Source organism: Sminthopsis crassicaudata, chromosome 5, assembly GCF_048593235.1.
Source record: "Sminthopsis crassicaudata isolate SCR6 chromosome 5, ASM4859323v1, whole genome shotgun sequence".
Taxonomy (NCBI): Eukaryota; Metazoa; Chordata; class Mammalia; order Dasyuromorphia; family Dasyuridae; genus Sminthopsis; species Sminthopsis crassicaudata.
The window spans coordinates 266,947,162-266,968,957 of record NC_133621.1 but is presented as its reverse complement, the minus strand read 5'-3'; the positions used below and the strand labels follow the sequence as shown (position 1 = coordinate 266,968,957).

The window sequence follows — 21,796 nt, the reverse complement described above, 5'->3', positions numbered from 1 at the left end:
CAGGAGGTAGCTTTTCTTTCTCTCTTTAAGAAAAGCATGATTTCCCATAATTTCTCTTCTTAGCTGGGACTGAGGGTTACTCCACTGGTATCCTTAACCAGGACTGAGTGTCTCAGTTGCTGATCTGTTGAAATTAATACTCCCTCACTGTGTTTTCCAGACTCTGTCTAAGCTGGACTGAACATCCTTTTCACTCCAGTGAAACTGACCTTTCTTTAGTTTTTCTAATCTATCCTGACTGGAGAGTAGTTTCATTTGATTAGACTCTGTTCAGAGACTTGGTTTCATGTGGCTTCTGGACCAGATTTCCAGCTTCACTCTGCCATTGTGGCTCAGGATTATGTTTCATCTAAAATTTGTTTATTTGGTTTATAATAGGTACTTTTTTTTAAATTAATAAATTTTTATTATATATATATATATATATATATATAATATTATCCCTTGTATTCAATTTTTCCAAATTATCCCCCCCTCCCTCTATTCCCTCCCCCCGATGACATGCAATCCCATACATTTTACATGTGTTACAATATAGTCTAGATACAATACATGTGTGTGAATATCATTTTCTTGTTGCACAATAAACATTAGATTCCGAAGGTACATGCAACCTGGGCAGACAGATATTAGTGCTATCAATTTACATTCACTTCCCAGTGTTTCTTCTCTGGGTGTAGCTACCTCTGTCCATCATTGATCAACTGGAAGTGAGTTGGCTTTTCTTTATGTTGAAGATTTCCACTTCCATCAGAATACATCCTCATAAAGTATTGTTGTTGAAGTGTATAGTGATCTTCTGGTTCTGCTCATTTCACTCAGCATCAGTTGATGGAAGTCTCTCCAGGCCTCTCTGTATTCCTCCTGCTGGTCATTTCTTACAGAGCAATAATATTCCATAACCTTAATATACCATAATTTACCCAACCATTCTCCAAAAGATGGACATCCATTCATCTTCCAGTTTCTAGCTACAACAAAAAGAGCTGCCACAAACATTTTGGCACATATATGTCTCTTTCCGCTCTTTAGTATTTCTTTGGGATATAAGCCCAGTAGTAGCGCTGCTGGGTCAAAGGGTATGCACAGTTTGATAACTTTTTGGGCATAATTCCAGATTGCTCTCCAGAATGGCTGGATTCTTTCGCAATTCCACCAGCAATGTATTAGTGTCCCAGTTTCCCCACATCCCCTCCAACATTCATCGTTATTTGTTCCTGTCATCTTAGCCAATCTGACAGGTGTGTAGTGGTATCTCAGAGTTGTCTCAATTTGCATTTCTCTGATCAGTAGTGATTTGTAACACTCTTTCATGTGAGTGGATATAGTTTCAATTTCTTCCTCTGAGAATTGTCTGTTCATATCCTTTGACCATTTATCAATTGGAGAATGGTTCGGTTTCTTATAAATTAGGGTCAGTTCTCTATATATTTTGGAAATGAGACCTTTGTCAGAACCTTTGTTTTTAAAAATATTTTCCCAATTTGTTACTTCCCTTCTAATCTTGTTTGCATTAGTATTGTTTGTACAGAAACTTTTTAGTTTGATGTAATCAAAATCTTCTATTTTGTGATCAATAATGATCTCTAATTCTCCTCTGGTCATAAATTCCTTCCTCCTCCACAGGTCTGAGAGGTAGACTATTCCCTGTTCCTCTAATCTATTTATGATCTCATTCTTTATGCCTAAATCATGGACCCATTTTGATCTTATCTTGGTATATGGTGTTAAGTGTGGATCCATATCTAATTTCTGCCATATTAATTTCCAGTTTTCCCAACAGTTTTTTCCGAATAATGAATTTTTATCCCTAATGTTGGTATCTTTGGGTTTGTCAAAGATTGGATTGCTATAGATGTACCCTTTTTTGTCCTTTGTATCTAATCTGTTCCACTGATCTACCAGTCTATTTCTTAGCCAATACCAAATGGTTTTGGTGACTGCTGCTATATAATATAGCTTTAGATCAGGTACACTTAGACCACCTTCCTCTGAGTTTTTTTTTTTTTTTTCATTAGTTCCCTTGCAATTCTCAACCTTTTATTCTTCCATATGAATTTTGTTGTTATTTTTTCTAGGCCATTGAAATAGTTTCTTGGGAGTCTGATTGGTATAGCACTAAATAAATAGATTAGTTTGGGGAGTATTGTCATCTTTATTATATTCACTCGGCCTATCCAAGAGCACTGAATGTCTTTCCAATTATTTAAATCTGATTTTATTTTTGTGGCAAGTGTTTTGTAATTTTGCTCATATAATTCCTGACTTTCCTTTGGTAGATATATTCCCAAATATTTTATACTATCGACCGTTATTTTGAATGGAATTTCTCTTTGTATCTCTTGCTGTTGCATTTTGTTAGTGATATATAAAAATGCCGAGGATTTATGTGGATTTATTTTGTATCCTGCCACATTGCTGAAATTTTGAATTATTTCTAGTAGCTTTTTAGAGAGTCTTTGGGGTTCTCTAAGTATACCATCATGTCATCTGCAAAAAGTGATAGTTTGATTTCCTCATTTCCTACTCTAATTCCTTGAATCTCTTTCTCGGCTCTTATTGCTGAGGATAGCGTTTCTAGTACTATATTGAATAGTAATGGTGATAGTGGGCAACTTTGTTTCACTCCTGATCTTACTGGGAAAGGTTGCAGTTTATTTCTATTGCATATTATGCTTACTGAAGGTCCTAAACATATGCTCCTGATTATTCTAAGGAATAGTCCATTTATTCCTATACTCTCAAGAGTTTTTAGTAGGAATGGATGTTGGATTTTGTCAAATGCTTTTTCTGCATCTATTGAGATGATCATATGGTTCTTATTAATTTGATTATTAATATGGTCAATTATATTAATAATTTTCCTAATATTAAACCAGCCCTGCATTCCTGGAATAAATCCTACTTGATCATAGTGTATTATCCTGGAGATGATTTTCTGTAGTCTTTTTGCTAATATCTTATTTAAGATTTTAGCATCAATATTCATTAAGGAGATTGGTCTATAATTTTCTTTCTCAGTTTTCGATCTAAATGGTTTAGGTATCAGTACCATGTCTGGGTCATAAAAGGAGTTTGGTAGGACTCCTTCATCCCCTATTTTTTCAAATAGTTTATATAGCATTGGAGTTAGTTGTTCTTTAAATGTTTGGTAGAATTCACATGTGAATCCATCTGGCCCTGGGGATTTTTTCCTGGGGAGTTGATTAATAGCTTGTTCTATTTCTTTTTCTGAAATGGGACTATTTAAGCAATTTATCTCCTCCTCTATTAATCTAGGGAGCCTATATTTTTGGAGGAAGTCATCCATTTCACTTAAGTTATCAAATTTATTGCAATGAAGTTGGGCAAAGTAACTCATTATTTCTCTAATTTCCTCTTCATTGGTGGAAAGATCCCCCTTTTCATTTGTAAGACTATCAATTCGATTTTCCTCTTTCTTTTTTTTTTGATCAAATTTACCAAAGGTTTATATATTTTATTGGCTTTTTCATAAAACCAACTCTTGGTTTTATTCATTAATTCAATAGTTTTTTTTTACTTTCAATATTATTGATTTCTCCTTTTAATTTTTGTATTTCAAATTTAATTTTTGGTTGGGGGTTTATAATTTGGTCTTTTCTAGCCTTTTAAGTTGTAAGCCCAATTCGTTAATCTTCTCTTTCTCTATTTTCTTCAAATAAGCCTCTAAAGATATAAAATTTCCCCTTATTACTGCTTTAGCTGCATCCCAAAGATTTTGGTATGATGTCTCATCATTGTGATTATCTTGGGTGAAATTGTTAATTGTTTCTATAATTTGCTCTTTCACCCAGTCATTCTTTAAGATGAGATTATTCAGTTTCCAATTACTTTTTGGTCTATTTACCCCTAACTTTTTACTGAATGTAGCTTTTATTGCATTGTGGTCTGAGAAGAAGGCATTTACTATTTCTGCCTTCCTACATTTAATTTTGAGATCTTTGTGTCCTAATATATGGTCTATTTTTGTATAGGATCCATGAACTGCTGAGAAGAAAGTATATTCCTTTCTATTGCCATTCAGTTTTCTCCAAAGGTCTATCATACCTAGTTTTTCTAATGTTCTATTTACTTTTTCAATTTCTTTCTTGTTTGTTTTGTGGTTTGATTTGTCTAAATCTGAGAGTGCAAGGTTGAGATCTCCCACTATTATAGTTTTACTGTCTATTTCTTCTTGCAACTCTCTTAACTTTTCCTTTAGAAAGTTAGATGCTATACCACTTGGTGCATATATGTTTAGTATTGATATGGCTTCATTATTTATGCTACCTTTCAGCAGGATATAGTTTCCTTCCTTATCTTTTTTAACGAGATCTACTTCTGCTTTTGCTTGATCTGAGATAAGGATAGCTACCCCTGCTTTTTTCGCTTTACCTGAAGCATAATAGGCTCTGTTCCAACCTTTTACCTTTACTCTGTATGTATCTCCCTGCTTTAAGTGTGTTTCCTTTTAGACAACATAGTGTAGGGTTCTGATTTTTGATCCAATCTGCTATCCGTCTCCATTTGATGGGATCGTTCATCCCATTTACATTTACAGTTAAAATTACTAATTCTGTATTTCCTGCCATCATATTATCCCCAGATTATGCTTTTTCCCTTGACCCCCCTGATCCCCCTCCCCGATATTTAATTTACAGACCCCCCTTGTGACGTGCAACCCTCCCATTTTTTTTAGTATCCCTCCCCCCTCCCTCCAAGTCCCTTCACTTATTCTCCTTTGTCTTTTACCTTTTCCTATCCCCCCTTTTAATGAGGTGAGAGAAAATTCTCTGAAAAACAAATATGTTAATTATTTACTCTTTGAACCTCTCCTGATGAGAGTAAGATTCACACAATGATTCTCCCCCTCACTAAGTTCCCTCAGATAAGGTGTATTTTCTATGCCTCTTCCTGGGATGTAGTTTCCCTCTTTTTATCATCCCTTCCCCTTTTTCTGAAACAACCTCCTTCCCTTTACTACACCCCCCCTTTTTTTCTTTTATATCAGTAAAATCAAATTATCCTTGACTACTTTTTATATACCTACAACAGAGTTACAGTTCTCAAGGGTTCTGTGTACCTTTTTCTGTTTCTCTTCAGTCTTGTGGATGTAGATCAAATTTTTTGTTTGAGTCTGGTTTTTTTCTTAGAAACATATAGAATTCCTCTATTTCACTGAATGACCATCTTCTTCCATGGAAAAAGATGCTAAACTTAGCTGGGTAGTTCATTCTTGGTTGCAGTCCTTGATCTTTTGCCTTACGGAATATCAGGTTCCAGGCCCTTCTATCTTTTAATGTGGAGGCAGCCAGATCTTGAGTGACCCTTATTGTGGCACCTTGGTATTTAAATTGTTTTTGTCTTGCAGGATTTTCTCCTTTGTGTGGTAATTCTGCAGCTTAGCCACAATATTCCTTGGTGTTCTTTTTTTAGGGTCTATAATAGGTACTTTTTAATGCATTGAAACAAATAGTATATCATCCTTGAGAAATTCTATGACTGAAAATCATCAGCCTGAATCAAACATAAGCTTGGTGAAATTTGCCGGAGATTAGACTCAATTATCAAGGCCTCCAAGAACCCAAAATCACTTCTCTTCTACTATGGGTCAATGGAATAGAACTTAAGTGATAAATTCTTTGATATAAACACATCTTTGGGTTCTGTTTAATGCTGGCATTGTGTTAGAAAAAATTTTTTAAAAAAATATTCTTACATTAAATCAACATAATATAATATTCTTATAGTTTGAGGAAGCCACATCATAATCCTAAGTACCTGTGTCAGATGATTGAGTTCCTCCAGAGCATCTGCACTCATCTGTACTTTTTTCTATAAGATACAAAAATATTGTAGAATAATAAACTTAATGTAAAATGTAAAATTACTGTAAAATGACAAAGTTAAAAATAACAACAATGCTTAACATTTAGCACTTTAAACTTTTTACAACACTTTCTATATATTATCTCATGGCACCATATCCTTTTCCATGGTTTTAGTAAATCACATAAAATACAGAATATAAAAGTAATAAATCTTATCTATCATTGGTAATAAGCACTTATTTTTGCATCTTGAAAAGTTTTTTTTTAATTAAACTTTTATCTTTTTTTTAATTTTTCTTATCAGCATTTTGTACAGTTGCTGTGGTCATCTACTTTCAGGAGTTTCAGCTCCAGATTTATACATTCACATGGGGTGAAAAGGGAAGGTGGGAGCCATAATTAAAGTAGGATGAAGTATATAAATTGTGATTGTCTGTTACAGAGAACTTCCAGAGAGGAAATAATGCAAGATAGGCAAGTAGTACATGTCACAGAGTTGCTTGACAGACATTCAAGAATTTGTTGACTTCTTGGAGGTCACAAATCAATTATGTGACAATGGGGAAACTTGAACCATGTCCTACTGCTTCTCTTCAAATCTTTCTCCTTGGACTCATGTTATTTTCCTCTTTTTGATGGATAGTCTTTCTCCTTCAGCTCAATCATGTAACATCAGTTTTTTAAGGGTTCCTGAATTTCTTTCCTATTAACGTTCAAACTTTTGACCTTTTTTTCAAAATTCATCAGAATTTAGGTTTCCAATTTATCTTCACAAGTCATTTTCTTCTCCTTTAATTCAGATCCTTCTCCTGCTCTTCTTTTCTTATACTATCATAAAAGAGCTCATCCTGTCTCCATTATCAGGAATAATGTAAATGCTGAAACAAGTCCATCCAGTTCCTATTAACAAGCATAATCTTATACAAAAAGATGTCAATTTCCTGTAGGAGCCTTTCCTTCCCTATTCTCTCAGACTTTAAAAATCCATGTCCCTGAAAGCACCCTGTTTAATCATATTTAATTTAACCCATGTGCTCTTTCACTTTAATGACATCCTTTGGGGATGGGGTAAATGTCTCATGTGAATTTGTCACATTAGAAATCACTCTCATCTGGTATTTGGCTCCTTCATTTATTTGATTCTCCATCATGTTTTGGACAAAAATAGGAAGAAATGTTCCCAATATTAATCTTCTTTGTATCATGTGATTCTTCTCACCAGCCTTCTCACACACTAACTCCTTGTGTGTTAGGATTCTTACAAGGTGCTAAGTCACTGGAATGGATATAATTATCTCTTTTAGCATGGCATTTAACAATTCTCTAGTTCAGAGTTCACACCTTTCACACTTTAAAGAGAGCATACTTTTAAGGAGCTCTCACAAGCCCAGGGAGTACCTACAATCCCATTCTCTGGGAGGATATAATGAGCCAGGATTCAGGGAAAAGGAGTCAAGATTTCATTCCCACTTAGACATTCGTGCTGGCTGGTGACATTCTGACAAGAGCTCATCGGGAACCAAAGAGAGAGGAAGGCCTATAGAAAGCTAGCTAAGCCCCAAGTGAAGGAGACAAGGCTTGAAGGAGAAAATGAAGGATCTGGAGATAAGATTTGGAAAGAGACAGTAAAGGACTTTAACTCCTGCCTGCATTTTGGGATTATTGAACTGAACTGAAGCCAAGGCTGCCTCCAGAAGCTCCCCAAGAAATCTGCCCCAAGAAAACGATCTACAATTTAGAGAAAAGGGAACATTACACTTTGGTGCCCGAATGTGGGACAGACATGATCCTGATTCCAGTGGAAAAGCCTTCAAGTCAGATTTCGGTGGAAAAATCTCTCTGGCCCAGAAATAAGAGTGAGTAACAAGGAAACTGTGTAAAGGAGCTAAAGTAGAATTTCAGTGAAATGGGGCAAATTTTTATAAAACAGACTTCTGTTTCTGTTCAAGGAAAATGTTTAGAGAGCATTGTCAAGGTTATGAAAAGCCAATTTCAATTATTTATATATATTATAATAATTATAATTTTATAATTTTGGATTATAATGTTGGAGATCACTGAACTTTTAAAAACTGTGCAGGTCATATGTCCTTGTTTTTCTATGGGAAAAGAATGGGATCTTGACGAGTGGGAATTAGTACGAGAGGAACTAGGTGAACACTACAATTCCAAACTAAATTTAATTTCCAAAGATACACTTTTTGTATGTACAGTTTAATCTAAGTGGCTTTTAAAAGTGTTAAACTAAAGAAAAGGAAGAAAAAAAAAGCAGGAGGGGGAGGGCCCAACTAAACTAGGTGAAAAGGATGAATCAGGTAACAATGGAGTTAAGTACAATTCTGAGCAACAGGAGCATTTCCCATCTCCTCCTACCTCAATTAACCCTTCATGGGTGGAGGAAGGAGGAGGAGGGGAAGAGGCAGTGATACAAACAGAATGGCCTGTGAAGCAGCCTATGGCAAGATTAGAAAAAGCATTGGTTAAGGCTAAGAGAAAAGTACAAAATGTAAGTGATTTTATAGATGCATACCCTGTGATTGAAGAGCTTGACTCTTCAGGTCAAAAAAGGAGAAGATATACTCCTTTGATTTGGATAAAATTAAGGATTTGAAAAAAGGTTGCACTCTTTATGGGGCTACATCATCTTATGTTAAGATGTTACTAGATAGTTTGGCTTATGAAATCCTAACCCCAAATGATTGGAAACCCATAGCAAGGACATGTTTAGAACCTGGACAAAACTTGTTGTGGCTTTTGGAGTATCATGAATTATGCAGGATTCAAGTCAGACATAATAGGGAAACAGGAGTTAATACACAATTCACTTTTGACCATCTAGCTGGTGAAGGCCAGTATGGAGAAATTCAAAACATATTAATTACCAGTTTATGAGCAGATCGCCATGGCTGAAACAAAAGCTTAGGGTTCCCTCCCCAGACAAAAAAAAATAGAAGGGAAGCCTTCAAAAAAATAGAGCAAAGTCCCAATGAAACTTTTGCGGATTTTGTGGGACATCTGCAAACTGCTGTCACAAGAACTATTGGAGAGGATGCAACTATGAAAATAATGACTAGACATTTGCCTATGGAAAATGCCAATGAGGTTTACAAGAGAATTACATGTGGACTACACAAAGATCCTCCTTTAGAGGAGATCATAAGATGCTGTACTACAGTGAGCACCAATGCTTATTATACTCAGACAATGATGAACATGGAAAGACAGGGTCCCTCTTGACAAAGGACTTCTAGACAAACCCATCGATGTTTTCAATGGGGAAAAGTTGGACATCTAAGAGCTCAATGTAGCTATAGAGACAGAGTGAGAAAACTGGCTGAGAGAAGACCTAAAACTCCATGTCAAAAATGCCACAAGAACTCCCACTGGGCCTCAGAATGTGGATTGACCCAGGGAAATAAATGAGAGAAGGACCTCAATCAAAAGACAGGTGGGGCATGATGGCAGCTGAGGTGATACCTCAGTCTTTAGAAGATCAGGACTCTGATGTGATCAACCAACAGAAAAGTAATCACATGGAAGAAAGGGATTACCTGATCAGTCAGCCACAATGCAATCAGATAGCAGAAATGGATTGCAATTGAGGAGAATACAGGTTTTTTAAACCAACAGGGCAATGGCTGTGCTGCATCTGGTCTCTGAGACTCTGAGGCTCTAAGAATCTGCTGAAACAATCTGGGGGTGGGGAGTGGGGAGGGTGGCCAGGTCCCCAGAGACCCTAGCTTTTCTGGATTATACTCTTTACCTCCTGTGTTTATAGCTTCTCTGCTGATCCTGGCTTGCTGCCAAGACCAAATATCCACAGTGTGGTAAAGGTCTTGCCACAGAAAAGGCAGCGATCACATCCCTCCCCCCTCCAGTCTGTTCAGTGTGAGCTGCCTGCCACACTTTTGCTGCCTGCCCTCAGTCTGTGCCTATCTAGCCTTCCCCACCCCCAAGCAAAAACAGATCTTTTTTGGTGAATTTCAAGGATGTTTTCTCTTGGTAATTATTTGTGGCTTTTTTTTTCCAATCAAGCACTAATTCCAAGGGTTGTCATGAAATAAATTCTGAGAGCAAAGACAGAGATTAAATACATGTGTGTCCTCTCCAACACCTTGACCGGAAGTTCCAGAAGGAACCTTCTTAAAATATTACATATCTGCCAGTGATTTGTTTATAATAACCATTTTATTAGCAGAGTGCTTCACAATGACAAAGCATGATCTCTCCAGCAGATATCATAAACGGAAGGAACTGACATAGCATAATTAATCTTGGAATTTCATGTAGGTAGATTGAGAAAGAACACATTTGTTTCACCTTTTTCAACATAGTCCTCACAGATGTAATGTTTGGAAATATAGTACATGCATTAAGAAGGACCATTTGGTAAATCAGAAGATCCAGAGACTGATTTGTTTAGTATGACATATTCCTATCTCATTTCCTTAGGCATGTGGTCACACAATAATGTATCTTGTATATATACATAAAATCACAAGAAGAAAAAAGTTGATGAGCTGCAAACTAGTATATTTTCTGTTTCCAAGACTTCATTGGGGGGTAGGGGAGGGCGGAGCCAAGATGGCAGAGAAGGCACATGCAACTTTCTAAGCTCTTCCTCTCATGCCTTCATGATCAATTATTAAATCCAGCCTCAAAAATAGTGCTTGACTGGTAAAATTTATGAAGATTAGAAGTACAACAATTTACCATCCAAAGGTAATCTGGAAGATCGCCAGAACAGATTTGTCCTGAGTGGCTAGAACAGATCATCACAAACAGGGAGATAGGAGAGGCTACTGTCCAAAGTGGACCAGGGACGGAGGTAGCTTCTGTGGCTAGAAAAGTTATAGAGACAACTCTGCTACAGGCTGCCTGCTCTACCTTGATTGCAAAGCAGTAAAGCAAAAGAGAAATTAAAGCCCAAGATAGAAGATACTCTAAAAACACCAGAACCTAACAAGACCTGCCTATACCCACCAAAATCTGGAAGTGACTTAGCACACACCACAGCACAGCTTTGCAGCTTCATTCTGCAGCATGGGGCAGTCACAAATCTGCACGGAAGAGGGGCGTAGTCCGGGGCACTCTCTAATCTGCACCGTGGGGGGGCTCAGCCTGAGGCAATAGAACTTCTGCATCATGACTGTGCTTCCTTGGGCAGAGCTACTTCCATTGCTGGTGCAGGACTATTTGCTAGGCAACTGCTAATACCCACAGCCCCAAAGCAGGCTTTGGTTTGGGGCAGTGACACTTTCACTGCTCAGCCTCTAGACCCAGGGCAGTCGCTAATCCGAACAGTGGGGTTCTTCATTGAACACTTCTGAAAAAGACCCTAAAATAAAAACTCCAAGGAATATTGTGGCCACATTTCAGAACTATCAAACTAAGGAAAAATATTATAAGCAGCCAGGAAAAAAAAACAATTCAAATACCGAGGTGCTACAATAAGTGTCACTCAAGATCTGGCTGCCTGATATTCCAAAAGGCAAAAGAACTTGGAATGTAGCCAAGAATAATAAACTACCCAGCTAAGCTGAGATTTTTCTCCCATGGAAAAGAACATGGAATTTAATGAAACAGATGAATTCCATTTGTTTCTAAGAAAAAAAAAAAAAAAAAAACAGACCTAAGCAAAAAAATTTGATCTCCAAACATCGGACACAAGAGAAGCATAAAAACATAAAAGGAACTCATGAAAACTGTTCTTCTGTGGTGGATATACAAAAAGACCACATGTATAATTAGATTTTACTGATATAACATAAAAAAGGGAAGTAGAAATGTAAAGTGGATAGTGTACTACATCCCACAAAGAGGCAAAGAAACCTATCATATCTGAGGGAATTTTAGAGGGAAGAGGAACATAAAAAACAAACATAAAAACATAAAAAAAATGTTCCTCCTCCTCTCTAAATTACCTTTTTATTTGCCAGATATATGCATGAGTAATTTTACAGCATTGACAATTGCCAAACTTTTTGTTCCAATGTTTCCCCTCCTTTTCCCCACTCCCTACCCAAGACGGCAGGTTGACCAATATGTTAAAGTATAAATTAAATACAATATATGTATACATATCCAAACAGTTATTTTGCTGTATAAAAAGAATCGGACTTTGAAATAGTGTATAATTAGCTTGTAAAGGCAAACAAAAATAAAGGATTGGGAATTCTATTTAGTTGTTCATAGTCATCTCCAGAAGCTCTTTCACCGGGTGTAGCTGGTTCAATTCCATTACTGTGTTATTGGAACTGATTTGGTTCATCTCATTGTTTAAGATGACTGCATCCATCAGAATTGATTATCATATAGTATTGTTCTTGAAGTATATAATGGTCTCTTGTTCCTGCTCATTTCACTAAGCCTCAGTTCATGTAAGTCTCTCCAGGCTGTTCTGAAATCATCCTGTTAGTTATTTCTTATAAAACAATACTATTCTATAATATTTATATACCACAATTTATTCAGCCATTCTCCAAAGGATGGGCATTCACTCAGTTTCCAGTTTCTGGCCTTTAGATTTGAATAAAATTAAAGATTTGAAAAAAGGTTGTACCCGTTATGGGTCTACATCAGCTTATATTCAAATGTTATTAGATGGTTTGTCTTATGAAGTCCTAACCCAGAATGATTGGGAATCCATAGCAAGAACATGTCTAGAACCTGGACAAAACTTATTGTGGCTTGCAGAGTTTCATGAATTATGTAAGATCCAAGTCAGACACAATTTGGAAACAGGAGTTGACACACAATTCACTTTTGAGCACTGCTTGGGGGAGAGGGTTTGCCTGTATTTCTTCCGATGGAGAAGGAATCAGATGGGTGCCCATGAGTCTTATTCGTCTTGTCTATCAGAGAGAGATAGAAAAAGAGAAAGACCTCAAAACAAAGGAGAAAAGCTAAGAAACATCTGACACTGAAAGAGCATGGCTGATAAGAAGACTGTTAAAGAACTTTAAAAACTTGCAGGAATTTTTGGATTTCTGGCACATGAACTAATGGACAATGGACTTATGGAAATGTATAAATTCTCAATTTATGATTATTTGATCACGCTATTTGTTACATCACTTCTAGCATGTGTTATGTTACTATGTGTTTATGTAATTTATGTAATTATGTGTAAAACCTCCCATATTGATGAATTTATGTTTCAAGTTCATGACCACCCTATGTTCCAAATCAAAAGAAAGGGGGAGATGTTAGGTTCTTACTAAGTGCTAAGTTGGTTCTTAACAATTCTCTAGCTCAGAATTCACACCTTTAGTTCAAACCTTTAAGGGAGTTTTCACTTTTGAAAGGAATGCTTTAAAGAAGCAAGTTCATTGGTTGAAGTAGTTGCCACAAGTCCCTGCAGTTCCCACAAGCCCATTCTCTGGGAGGATTAAAAAGAGGCAACATTGAGTCTGAACAACAGTCTGGATTGAGTCAAAGAAAAGATGTCCCGTGCATTCACAAGTCCAGCAATCCCACACTTTTGGAGGGGAAGGCTCCAGAAGCCTCGCAAGAAACCTGCTCACAGAGGAAAAGATTATAAAAAAAAGAAACCTCCTCCCAGAGAAGGATTATAATCTACAGACATCAGAACTTTACATTTTGTTGCCCACAACATGGGACAAAGACTTTTGCTTATCCTTACTAGGACTGATTCTGAGCCTTTCAGAGGAGGTAGCCTGGACTTGACAGACTGTTACAAACATTCTTGCACATACAAGTCTCTTTCCTTTCTTTAAAAGCTCTTTGGGATATAAGCCCAGTAGTAACATTACTGGATCAAAGATTACTGGATTCATAACTTTTTGAGCACATTGGGGAGGAAGTAAATTGCTTAAATAGTCCTACTTCATAAAAAGAAATAGAACAAGCTATTAATCAACTCCCTAAGAAAAAATCCCCAAGACCAGATGGAGTTATATAAGAATTCTACTAACTATTTAAAGAAAAATTAACTCCAATGTTATATAAACTATTTGAAAAAATAGGGATTGAAGGAGTCCTACTAAATTCCTTTTATGACACAGACATGGTTCTGATACTTAAACCAGGTAGGTTGAAAACAGAAAGAAAATTATAGACCAATCCCCCTAATGAATATTGATGGTAAAATCTTAAATAAAATATTAGCAAAAAGACTACAGAAAATCATCCCCAATATAATACATCATGATCAAGTAGGAATTATACCAGGAATATAGTTCAATATTAGAAAAACTATTAGTATAATTGGCTACATCAATGACCAAATTAACAAAAACCATATGATCATCTCAATAGATGCAGAAAAAGCATTTGATAAAATCCAACATCCATTCCCAATAAAAACACTTAAGAGTATAGGAATAAATGTTTTTTTTCCCTTAAATTAATCAGTAGCATCTATTGAAAATGATCAATAAGCATCAAATGTAATGGGGATAAACTGGAACCATCCCAATAAGATCAGGAGTGAAACAAGGTTGTCCACTATCACCATTACTATTCAATATTGTATTAGAAATGCCAGCTTTGGCAATAACAGCTGGGAAAGAGATTAAAGGAATAAGAGTAGGTAATGAGGAAACCAAAATTATCAGTCTTTGCTGACGAATGATGGTACACTTAGAGAACCCCAGAGATTCTACTAAAAGGCTATTAGAAATAATCCACACCTTTCGCAAAGTTGCAGGATACAAAATAAACCCACATAAATCATTAGCATTCTTATATATCACTAACAAAATTCAACAGTTAGGGTTACAAAGAGAAATTCCATTTAAAGAAACTACTGATAGTATAAAATATTTAGGAATCTATCTGCTAAGGGAAAATCAGAAACTATATGAGCAAAACTACAAAACACTTCCCAGACAAATAACGTCAGATCTAAGAATTGGAAAAAAATATTAAATGCCCTTGGATAGGGCGAGCAAATACAAGAAAGATGATAATATTACCTAATCTATTTATTTAGCACTATTACCAATCAGACTGGAAAAAAAAACTGTTTCATGAAATAGAAAATATAACAAGAAAGTTTATATGGAAAAACAAAAGGTCAAAAATTTCAAAGGAATTAATGAAAAAAAAAAAATAAATGAAGTTGGCCTATCTACTTGTACCAAATCTAAAATTATATTATAAAGCAATGGTTACTAAAAATATTTGGTATTGGCAAAGAATAGTTGATCAGTTGAATAGGTTAGGTTCAAAGGATGAAACAGCCAACAACTTTAATAATGTAGCATTTGCCAAACACAAAGACCCCAGCTTTTGGGATAAGAAATCACTATTTGACAAAAATTGCTGGGAAAATTGGAAATTAGTATGGCAGAAAATAGCACACACTTACCACCATACACCAAGATAAGGTTGAAATGGGTTCATGACCTAGGCATAAAGAATGAGACTATAAATACATTAGAGGATCATGGGATGGTTTACTTCTCAGACATGTGGAAAAGGAAGGAATTTATGATCAAAGATCACAAAATAGAAAAGGTTGATTATATCAAATTGAAAAGTTTTTGGAGGAACAAAACTAATGCAGTCAAGATTAGAAGGGAAGGAATAAACTGGGAAAACATTTTTATCATCAAAGGTTCTGATAAAGACCTCATTTCCAAAATATAGAAAGAATTGACTCTAATTTATAAGAAATCAAAAGATATGAACAGACAATTCTCAGGTGAAGAAATTGAAACTATTTCTAGCTACATGAAAAGATGGTCCAAGTCATTGTTAATCCGAGAAATGCAAATTAAGACAACTCTAAGATACCACTACACACCTGTCAGATTGGCTAGAATGTTGGAGGGGATGTGGGAAAACTGGGACATTGATACATTATTGGTGGAATTGTGAATACATCCAGCCATTCTGGAGAGCAATTTGGAATTATGCTGAAAAAGTTATTAAACGGTGCATACTCTTTGATACAGTAATATTACTACTGGGCTTATATCCCAAAGAGATTTTAAAGAAGGGAAAAGGACATGCATGTGTAAGAATGTTTGTGGCAGCCCTCTTTGTATTGGCCAGAAACTGGAAACTAAGTAGATGTCTATCAATTGGAGAATGGCTGAATAAATTGTGGTATATGAATGTTATGGAATATTACTGTTCTGTAAGAAATGACCAACATAATGAATACAGAGAGCATGGGAGAGACTTACATGAACTGATGCTGAGTGAAATGAGCAGAACCAGGAGATCATTATACACTTCAACAACAATACTGTATGAGGATGTATTCTGATGGAAGTAGAGATTCTTGACAAAGAGATCTAATTCAGTTCCAATTGATCAATGAGGAACAGAATCAACTACACCCAGAGAAGAGACACTGGGAAATGAGTGTAAATTGTTTACATTTTTGTTTTTCTTCCCAGGTTATTTTTACCTTCTGAATCCAATTTTTCCTGTGCAACAAGAAATTCGGTTCTGCACATATGTATTGTGTCTAGGATATACTATAACATATCTAACATATATAAAACTGCCTGCCATCTAGGGGAAGGGGTGGAGGGAAGGAAGGAAAAAATCGGAACAGAAGTGAGTGCAAGGGATAATATTGTGAAAAAAATGACATGCATATGTACTGTCAAAAAAAACTGATAATGATAAAATAAGATAAAAAAGATTAAAAGAAAAAGAAAAGATTAAACTTACCCCCACTTATCTCTGCTACTTCAGTTATGGGTACTCTAGTTAGTCTGAGGTGAAGTTTACTTTGCCTTCCCTCTCCCCTGCCTTTTTAAAGGTGGGTGGGGGAAAGGGCAACCATGTGGGATCCCCCCTTTCTTCTCCATTAAATGTGTTCTATCAGCTTTCTGCAGAGGCTTGGCTTTGGCAAATGATTTCAAGAGATAGGCCCACTTTTATCTATAGTTTGGTAGGCCTATTTCTAAAAATGTAAAAGATATTTTAAAGAATCTTTCAGATTCTTTTATGTGGAATTGGGTATTCTGAATAAGTTTAATTAATTGTATCCTGATGTTATTCCCATCCTTTAAAGGGCTTTTGAAAATAATAGATTTTCCCTGTCCTGTTGAAAATGTTTCTGTTAAATATGAAAGATAACTTGTGAACTTACTGAAACAAATTTATTACTGTTATCAATATGAGGTTATGGTACTTGTAAAAGTTTAATAGTTTTAAGAATCTCTTGGATTCTTTTATGTGGTATTAGAACTGTATAGCATATTCTAAGTTTTAATTGATTGTATGGGGTCATCCTGAGGTCATTTAAAGAGCCTCTGAAAACATTTTTTTTGTCCTTTTGAAAAAGTTTCGGTTATGGACAATATGCAATTTGGGATATTTATCTATGTATTGGGTATTTTTAAAAGCAAACTGATCTGTATGTATAATGTTCACTTGTGGAAACACCTTAGAAATGAAAAAAGTGAACTTATTGAGACAAATTCTTACTGTTATAAATATAAGGTTATGGTAAATCCCTGTTTAGGATTTCTCTGAAACTTTAGTTAATGGGATTTGTTATTGGAAGTAAAATTCCTTGGGCTTATAGTTAATGTTATTTGGGAGTTTTAAAGCTCCACCCTGTAACAGTTAGTGGGACAATTAACTTTAATAAATTAAAGCTATTTTATCCTGTTTTGCTGAGAGTTAAGTTTTAACTGCTTTTGGTTATAGTTATATCCCTGCATTCTCTTCCTGTAACTAATTTCTAAAATCAGAGTAATGGTCAATAAGAAACTGTTAATTCAATTCAATTATGTCATACCTTGCTATTTCCAACCTGGCTATATGTCATACCTTGCTGTTTTCCACCTGGTTATATGAATTCATTATATCCTAAATACTTGGCAAATGAGTATTTACATTTAACCTGGTCATCTTATCCATTATTGAATATTTATATCTGTGGATATTCAGGTTTTTTTAAAGGTTTCTAAATAATGAGAGGACAGTGAGCACAGTGAGACCTAACTGCTATTTATTTATGAGGTGTATAGTTGACAGCCATTTGCCTGTCCTGTGAAGAAAACCTATTAAGCTGCTGACCAAATCATACTGGTCTCTTCACATTTTGTATCAGTCTTTTCTAGCCTTTATTTGTTAGATTTGTGTTTTTTGTTCCAGATTTCGGTCAAATTACAGGTATTGATTTGTTTCTGGAACCGAGATCAGCTTTGATTGCCAGCATTCCAAGCCATACTACATGTATCCTCTGCATGGACTGACAATCTCCTGCCAGGGCCCATCCTGAAGCAGGTTTTTTTTTTCCTTTACCAAAAATAGTTTATTGCACAAAATTAGGAATTCCTATATACACTTAAACCTTTTTTAATTAATATGCTGTATGAGATAATCATTCATTGTACATGGTGTCACATTTTCCTCAAATTATTCCACCAAAAAAGAGCCCCAACCTCATGAACAAATGTGTATGCATGAATAATTTTTTTGCTTGCATATGAATCTTATTTTGATTAGCTAATGAATATCTGATTAGATAACTGAAAACCATTCATAATACTACAGCCTCCCTGTATTACTATCTTTGGGTCCCTATTGTGGGACCATAGTTGAGGTGAGACCATGGTATATAACACAGTGCTTCTGATAACTCCACTCACAAATCTGCCTTGGATAAGGAATGCAAGAAACCCTTGGGTCTATACCCATTTTTCTGCCAAATGAGTTCTGGTTAAAGTGAGGCTCCAGGGCATCTCTTTTTTAAAAACCAGATGGTTTCTTTCCATGATATCTATGCAAGACATTTTTTTTAGCACTCAAAGTGTCCACACATACCCACGCCAGCTCTATAGGTCTATCATTTGAATCGCTAATTCTTATTCAAGGAAACTTCACCTGTACAGCAAATGGGTACTGTCAGTGAAACAACATGGCAAGCTTCACGAAGCACTGGCCAACCATACCGCTCAACATACACCTTAGGCCACCTCTCTTGGAGACCTTTTTAATTTGGACCTAATCTGTACCAACTATAGTAATAGCCACTTTTGCATCCTACAACATGATAAAAATCAGCTGTCACATTCTCCAGAGGGAAGAAAAGTTTCATGAATCTATAAGATCCACAGTATTTCTTGGAGATGTTGTATACCAAAGAAGGTATAATGACAACAAGGTTGCACAAAAGATCTGGGAATAAACTGCAGGACTCAGTACCGATTCCACTGAGTATGAACTTTCCCTTCTGCACCAGATCCAGATACCGCATTCATTACAGACATTGACAAGAAAGCTGGGAGTGGAGTCTCTGCTTTATAAAAGAATCATCCCTGCTCTTTTTCCACTTGTGGACTCACAAGTCAATTTTGAAACTATGGTTCCGAACAAAGAGTGGATGACAGAGACCTTTCTTCACTAGACTCTGGCTGGGGGAGGTAGGACAGTGAGACGGCAACAGGAAGCAGAGTCCCTCCCAGCAAAGAGACCCCCACATAACTCCAAAGTAGGCAACTTGGAGATTATCTCCCAGGTTATGGAGGCACCAGTTTTCCTCTGTAAAGTGAATTCTTGGAGAAGCATAATGGCAGGGGACATTGAGAGACCTCAGACGTATTTCCCCAGCCTGGAACATCCCAGGTACTGGGGAAGAAAGGGAAAGGGGGTCAAGGGCTAACTTTCAGCAGCTGGAAAGGTAGGAAACAGAGGGAGCCAAGCACAATCCTGAGCTCCAGCCCCCTCCCCACTCCAGCAGCAGGCCCTGAGCCCAGAGAATCGTGTTCAGAGTGAAAACACTCCCCTCTGTGAATTCTCCTGGAGCCAAAAGGGAGGGAACCGGCTGGGACTTTGGGAGGAGCATAGAGTCAAGTAAATTACCATATTTCTTAGGGTGGGAGTGGGAATGAGAAAAGAATGAATGTGAGGAGTAACCAAGAGCAGAAAAAGGGAAAATGCATCTGTTGGGAAGGATGATTTTCCAGTCTGGCAGTAAGGATGACCCTTGCACAAATGACAATTCTTTAGAAATGCACTTGATGGGAGCATTTTTTTAAACATTACTAAGTGTATTTAACTTTAATGTTATTTTAACCTTATCAACTAACAATAGGGTATTTTTATTTCCTCTTGAAACACAGTTCAAGAGGCAGTTTTAAGAACACAAGACATGGCTGAAGAATCACATCCTGTTTTCTCCACGAGAGTAATTAAGCTTCTGTCATATATAGCATAAACATGAGCACAGCTGGATTGATCAGTAACACTGAATAACATCATTTTCCTGAAGCAGTTTTGAAAGAAGCTTCATCCTTTACCCCTGATGGACTGATATGGGGGAATTTAGGCACCCTAATTGGGTCATCTGTTACTGTGTGTTTAAAGTTGGGGATGGATTTGTTAAAACTGTATAACTATTGCTATATGTTTAAGGGGTTTTTAGAAAACTTACTGTACTAGTTTGTTATGTATAGGAATTTTGATTCACTCTTGGGATTTATATATGGAATGGTTATTTGATAATTCCTTTCCTTGAGAAAAAAAGGGAGGCAGAAACTGGTTAGCAAATTGGGGAAACATGTATTTTTCTTAGGTACTTCTGCCCTGCCCCCTATCTCATTAGTTCAGATTGAGAAATTATTTAAACAGTCCTTTTCATTTTTACTCCTTGCTAAAAATTACTGGACTATGATTTGCTGGTTTTATTTTAACTTTGAAATCCCTTATTCTGCTGGAATTGTCCTGGTAGACCCAGTTTTGGGGATTATTTTTCAGAAACAACCAGAAATCAGACACCTGTTTTGGGACTGGCCATCTCTCTGATCTGTTTCTCCACTCCTGTTACCCCAGTTCCTTAATTAACATTTTGGCCTCAGGCCTAAGCTAATAGTTTGGGGTTGCCTTCCTTGGTCTAACTGCATAATTTACTCAGACATCTGGATCCTAGTAGCAGCTCCTGTTCTATCAAGAGGGGACTAGTAGAGCTACTCCAAGTCCCACTTTTCCCCCTTTTGGGGTCGCTCACAGACTTGGGGTGCCCCTCTTAGGATGGGCAGCAGGACTGTCTTGAGCACTGTTATTCCAAATATAAGCAGAGGCTGAGTTAAGTGCACAAATGATCACAGACTTAACTCACAGTGAACTGTCTATCTCAAAGTGTATTCTCTGGCTGGCATGCTCCTCAACTGCAGGTGATCTGCTATTTCTGCAACAGGGAGGCTGTTATGAGGAATGCTATTTTTATGCTAATAGATCTGGGGTTATCAGGGAGAGACTTGTTCAGGTAATTAAGTCCTTGCATTTTTCTAGTTTTATTTTGGTTTGTTTGCTTTACATAGGCTTGGTCAAAGTTATGGTGCTAAGACCTTCTAGAGGAAGGTAATTCAAAGATTTGACTAGTCAGAAGAGAGAGAGTGTGGAATGTTATGCCACAGTTCTCTTTTGTTGTCCTGACTCAGTTTTCCTAATTGTTTTGCCTCAGTTTATAGTTGTTCTGCTCAATCCCCTAAAACCACCCCTCCCTCTTAATCAGAATATTTGATAAGGATAAAAGATCTTATATTTTAGAATATCAGAATGCCTCTCCCCATCCCAAGCTATCCGAATATCAGATACAATCTTATCAAGATGCCTCTCCCCATCTCCAGGGTGCCTCCCCCCATTATGTCATCCCCATCTCCGGTGGCTCATCCCACTCTGTCAGAGTCTCATTCCAGCTCCCAGCTGCCTAACTCTGTCCTGCCTCAGTCTACCCCCTGAGTCTGAGCCACCTCACTATATGTCAGTGAGAACTCACATTACTTGCTGTATTCTTGGAGACAATAGTCGCACTCAGCCCTGGGACCAAATCATGGATTCCTTTGGCCCCAGTAAATCTCTCCCTTCTAAATAAATTATTAAATACTCTCTCATCTCTATCTCAGTTTCTCCACCATTACACCACTTCAGCTTATAAGCATCTGGTTTATACTTGTTTTTCAACATTACTTTTTACTCCCTGAAAACCCCTCACTTTACATTTCCTCAACTTCCTCATTTTATACAGC

General features: G+C 36.6%; 1 long non-coding RNA gene across 1 annotated transcript in view; it reads right to left on the bottom strand.

Moving 5' to 3' along the window:
- The window catches only part of LOC141544585 (uncharacterized), a 78,052-nt gene that overhangs the window by 54,951 nt on the left and 1,305 nt on the right, over nt 1-21,796 (bottom strand). Inside the window, exon 2 of the long non-coding RNA XR_012482664.1 lies at nt 5,084-5,835. This is a non-coding gene — a long non-coding RNA (uncharacterized LOC141544585). The remainder of the gene's footprint in view (nt 1-5,083; nt 5,836-21,796) is intronic.